Raw genomic sequence first — 6,015 nt, forward strand, 5'->3', positions numbered from 1 at the left:
GTCCAAATGCTTAAAAAAATAATAAAAAAAACCCCAAACCTGGTGTGTCTAATTTTATCTCAAAACAGAACACATCTGACAGTTAAAAAAAGATTCCTATCTTCAGCAGATTTTTTGCAAGGTGGGACTATGGTCTATCTGGACACAATAGTTCTCCACAGTGAGACTTTCTTTGTAAGATTCAAATTCTTGTTATTTGGTAATCTTTACCATTTGGGAGAAATAGAAAAACTAACAGCTTTAAAGTTAGTTTTATGTCACTGGTGCATGAAGGAAGTGTTTTACCTTATACTTGCAATATTTACGTGACTGAATTTCATAGTTTTTAAAAGCTTGAAAATTCATTTAATCCTTGTTAAACTCGCTAGAAATTTGCATTGGATTCCAACAGAAGCTGGAAAGGGTCCTCAACGCTTAAATGAACTTCTAGTATGGCTGGTGAGTTTTGCAGTCTGTCTTTGTACCAGACAGATAACTTTTTGCTTCACTATTAGCGCTGTTTGTTATACTGAACTGTCGGTTTAACTGTTCTTTGTAACTGGAAGTGGGTTTGGATGTCCTGTAATCACTGGAATATTTTCTTAGTCTCTGTTCTAAAGAATACATAGTAAGAAACTGGTATCTTCCTTGAAACTGCTGTATGAAAGCAGCTGCTGTATTTGGGAGTAATAACAAACTGAGGAACTGAAGAAATAATTAAGGGTTTGTTTTGGTTTTAACTGCCTTGTTAATGAACCTATGTGCTGTTCTCCTTGGAATGTTTTATATCTAAGGCCTATCACATTTTTTTAATCTTAGGAAGGAGGGAGAGAGCTGATTTATTTGCTCTTACTCTGCTTCTTTCTATGCTAAGACTAGGTAATACTTTTTATAGAAAAAATCCATAATTACAGCTGGAACATTGCATCTTCTCTGATATTTTAATTTATGGCTTGTTAAATCTTTCCTCAAAAACTGGGGTTTTTTTCAGTAGTCAAATTATCAAGTACATGGCATAATCAGCCAAAAATTGAATCCTGTATAGTTCACTCCTGAGTTGAAAAGCTTACTATGTCCCAAGGCTATAGATTTTGAGATTTACAAGTATTCCCCAGTAGGTGTCAGTGCAAGCCCGAGAAGGAAAATTAGAAAGCCTGTTTTAGTATGAGGTATAGAATGTAATGTTCACTTGTAACAGTTTTTTGTATATGAAACCACATGCTTTTAAATAAAAAATGGCACTACTTATCAGCAGCATTTTGCCCCATTAGTCCTCAAAAAAGCTTACAACAGGTCACTCTTAAAATTATTTTTGTAACGTGTGCTGATCTGAACAATGTTGTCCGCAATACTTATGCTTTCTAATTAAGATTTATTATAATCTGAAATTAGACTCAATGTCAGAGATTAAAACCTTCAAGATCTTGATTCTTACACTGCTGTTCAGATTAGTGGATCAGGTTTTCCAGAGGTTTGAGGCAAAAGTTTATGGTTATTGGTAGAGACTGTGCCATAATAAAGCATTGGAGACTTCTGCAAAAAATTTTGTGAACAAAATTATCATACCACACACTTTTAAACAGGCCAATTGTTTTAATTGTTTATAATTAAATTAACTTCTCAAGTAATAGAGATGCAGTACGCTCAGTGCTTGTTGGTCTAGCTTATGGTCTGTGTGTCAAAATACAGCAGAATCTGCAGGAAGATGGAATTGCAGCTGCTGTAGTAGGATTTTAATGAATAACACAACTTTCATAGTCATAAGATTATTCAGAAATTCTAAATAACAGACATTTAGAAGAGAAAGGAGAAGTCAAAAATGCTTAAATCTGCTTTGGGGCAATTAACAAAGGGAGGTTTATAAGGGTTGAAAGAAATCTTTTAGAAATGCATTACTCCATGTATGCACCTTCCAGTTCTGAAGAGTGTATTGTATTGTGTGCAGGACCTTTGTGGTTTTTTGTATAGTAATAAGCAAAGTTAGGAACAAATTTACTCAAGATAATAGTGAGCATTAGAAAGAAGAAAAGCTTTCAGAAGCCATGCTAGGGCTTAAAGCTGTAGCTTTGAAAATCTGGGGCTCAGATTTGTGCTTCCTAACTAGGAATCCAGTAGAGCTATACACCTAGGTTTCAGATTGCCTTCTTAAATGCTTTATCTGGGCCAAATCAAAACCTGGATGGTTCAGAATTTTATTTAACATCATTTTACAGATGGTGAAAAAGCTGACCCTTGATATGAACTTTCAGGACAATTGCACAGAAGGATGTATAATACTCTAATTTAAAACTGTAATTTGAAATAAAACCTTACATTTCCTCAGTCTTCTCCACTAATGACTCACTGGGTGGATACAAGGAGTCCTGTAATGGAGTATTATTGGTTTTTTAGCAGATATTGCATTTAACTTGATGTAATGGAATGTAGTGAGAAGCAAAGCACTGTTTATGGGTTTTGCTTGTTACTCATTACTGTTGTTTTTAGATGGACATAATCTATAAATTTATCCAGCATTTCATGACTTATGGTCCCTATATTCTGTAATCTGGAGAAAAATAGCCTTCGTGTTTGCCTCAGCAAACACTGCAGGACCTGGATAAGCGTTTTTAGTTCTCTTTGAGTTAATTGTAATACAAATTTGCAAGCCTGCTTTGCATAGCTTGTGGGTAGTACCTAGCCAGTGCTCTCCCAGACTAGGATATGCAAAAATGCCTCTGCTGCAATGTGTTCTAGAATATGCACAGCACTTTTCAATAGCTTTAGCTTCGGGAAATTTAGTTCCGGATTGCTTGAGGTCATAGGAAGTCCTTTATGAGTGGACCCAAGTTTGTCCTTTCCAGATGTTTTTAGCCCTCATTAAATAAATTCCGGTTCCTGAAAATCCCCTCTCCAGATGGCTCTAAATCTGTTCCAATATTTACTATGTCACCTAGAAAGCTTCTAAGCTGAATTACATAAAATAGGAAATACTGTGCATCCTTCCAATGTACTCCAGTGTACTGATTTGAAAGAAAATTGAGCATAATTTAGAAAACGTTTACTAAACAGTGTTAAAAATTGTAAAGTAGAATTACAGTAGTACACCTAGTTAACAGTTTGGTTTCACACAACTAATTAGCATTTGGAATCCTAAGAAGGAATTATCCTTTAAAATATCAAAGTTTAAATGGTTTAAAATTTTTTTCAGAATAAGAAGCCCATCATACATCACAACAGTGGAAAAGTTTTCTGGAATCAAGAAGCACTCGGATGTAGTAGGACTGGTATTTGTGTCCTGAGCAAGTTTAGAGGCGCTCATTATATTAAGCAAATGTGTTGAATTAATTGTCTGGGACACCTTGAGTACAGAATACAAATGCTACACAGATACCTAGTGTAGGACAGCACCTTTCTCTCATTTTGTGAAAGGCTTCTTACATATCCATGTTTCCAGGGGAAGTGGACCCAAACACAGGCTGCCATTTCTGATTGGAAAAAAAATATATATATATGTATCTCCATAAAAAAAGTGGGATGACCAGAATGTATGTGTTTTGAAGTTTTCTTGCAGCTGTGACTTGCAGGTGGTACAGCAAATGCAATTTCCTTTAAAACATCCATGAACAGATAGAATTTTATGTAATAAAGCTGTTTAATTATTGACGTTTTGTTTCTTAGCCAGATGTTGAAGTAAGGAGGAAATGGATGTTGCAGCCCACTACATCAGGTTGCTATACAGTGGTGGTTGGTATTTGTCACTGTGGTGGGAGTCACCACAGCATCGCAAAATGCAAAATCTTTCTTCAGTTTGTTTTTAGAGAATGCAAGTCCTAGAGAAGTGTGTGGGGGTCAAACTGGAGCATGAAAAGTCATAGCAGAGTTTCTGCATGCTGCCCCTTTGTCCCTTGCACCTCTCCTGAAGAAGAAATAGTAGTTCCCTCTTTCCAGGCTCACTTTTATCAAAAATTAAATTGAAATTCAAAAACTGAGTTGAATTTTTGCCATTATCTTCAGTCAAAATAAAGTAAGAGTCTCAAACCGAGCCTCTGTTGTTACAAGTTTTAGTGCTGATTATATTTTGCCTGTCGACATGGAACTGGACTAGGACCACATACCTCTGCAAGGAGGTTATCCAGCAGCTATTGTATTAGTGCTACCGTAGGTCATTTCAAAGTGAACATACTGAGGCAATGGCTGCCATAAAGAGAAACCTTAGCTGAAAACTATTTGCAAATAATTTTCACACGGTAAGAAATTATTCCTCATATATGATGTGATTTCCACGTGCACCTTGCCAATGCTTTCAAGTTCCCAGGCTAGTTTGTCCCACAGAATCCAATAAAAAAGTGTAATTTCTCCCTAGGGTCTTTTCTGGTCATGTTTGATATCACTTAACATAATGAGCTTTTTACTCCCACATCATAAAGGGTTTTGTTTTAGACTTCTCTTTTTTTTTTTTTTTTTCCTTCAACAAAAAGTGTTGCTTACATCCCTTCTAAAGAATGCGCTTAGTTATGTGAAATGTGGACACGTTGTCTGGGCCAGCCTCTTATCTGCACCAGATTCAAAAAGTCTGGTTCAGTACAGTGGCTTAGACTGCATGTTTTTGTTGTGTTTTGTTTCTTTTAAAAATATGTATGTATGTGTCTTGTTAAAAAACATTGCTGCCCCCATCTAGGAACAATGCAACACTCACATCATTTCCTGAAAGAATAGACTTGGAAGGCAATTATCTACTCACCAAACAGGCTAAAACAACAGTTCCTGATATTCTTCTCAAATATTTCAACTTCCCAGGAATCCGGAAAAAATAATTCCATGAGACGGTGTTATGAATGAAGGTATGACATTTCAGTTTCCTTCACTTGGAATCAGACATCCAGAGGTAATAAATTACCGTGCACTTGGCACTGCTGGGAGCGGGGGTCTGGCTGTGGCAAATTGTTTTTCTTCAGAGCAGGAACAATGAAGTGCTTTTACATCCTCCTTTGTCCGGTGACAGGCATGGCTCTCTCTTACTGGGCTTTCAGCAGCAATCGCATGAATTACACGTAGAAGAAACAGGAACCTGACAGTAAAGTACCTTGACCAAATTTATTGAAAGATAGGAAAGTATAATAAAGACTTTTTTTTTTTCCATTTTACCTCTGTGAAATAAAGTAACGTGGTCTGAGAACTGCACTGTAACAGGAAAATAATGAGTACTGAAAAAGCATCTTTACTTCTTTCTCTTGCATCTCGAGGAAAGCAATTTTTACCAGCCTTATCCTGGTCCCATTTCTGTCACTCTGAAATGACTAGCTACATCTGCTGTCCATGTTCGTTGTATGCATCTCTCTTTTTTTTGGTTAGTGCAAAGGAAAGAACAGTAAATATGCTGAAGAGGGTTCAGATACTGGTTTTGCAAGTTCTCTGTCAAAAGTAATTTTCAGCTTACTCATTATTTCATGTTTGAATAGTTCTTAGATGGGATTGTAAATTTGGATTGTATGATAAACATTATATAGGCATATAGAAAAGTGAAATGCTGCTCCTTGGAGAAGAGTTGATGCTCTTGGTTTTTGAAGAGCTCGCTTTAGGTATTTAATAATCAAGCAGATGGAAGATACTTCTGAAGAAGTGTGTGTTTGGATCCAAAGTGAAGCATTTTAGCAAGGTAGCACTGGGAACCTTGCATTATTAAATTTACAAAGTCACAGCAAGAAAACAGCAAATCAATGCACATCAAAACTCAATAGCTCTTAATTGAACCTGCTCTCATTCTTGCTGCTGGGTGAAGCTCAAAGAAAATACTCATTAATGGTAAATATATAAATTACATTTAATTGATTAAAAAAAGAGATAGTTCTGATTTAATGAGAAGATATACATATCATATAGCTCTTCTAAGAGATTTTTTTCTTCTGCTACTTTTTTGAGACGACTGAGTAGTCCTATCAGCTTCAGGGGCAAGTGTGTAAGCACTTGCTGCGTGCCAGCAGAGCTTGCAGGGTCTAGCTCTGTACTTAGCACCTTGAAGCGGATTCAGCATTTACAAGGGATCACTTGGTCAGAAAG

Source organism: Strix uralensis, chromosome 1, assembly GCF_047716275.1.
Source record: "Strix uralensis isolate ZFMK-TIS-50842 chromosome 1, bStrUra1, whole genome shotgun sequence".
Taxonomy (NCBI): Eukaryota; Metazoa; Chordata; class Aves; order Strigiformes; family Strigidae; genus Strix; species Strix uralensis.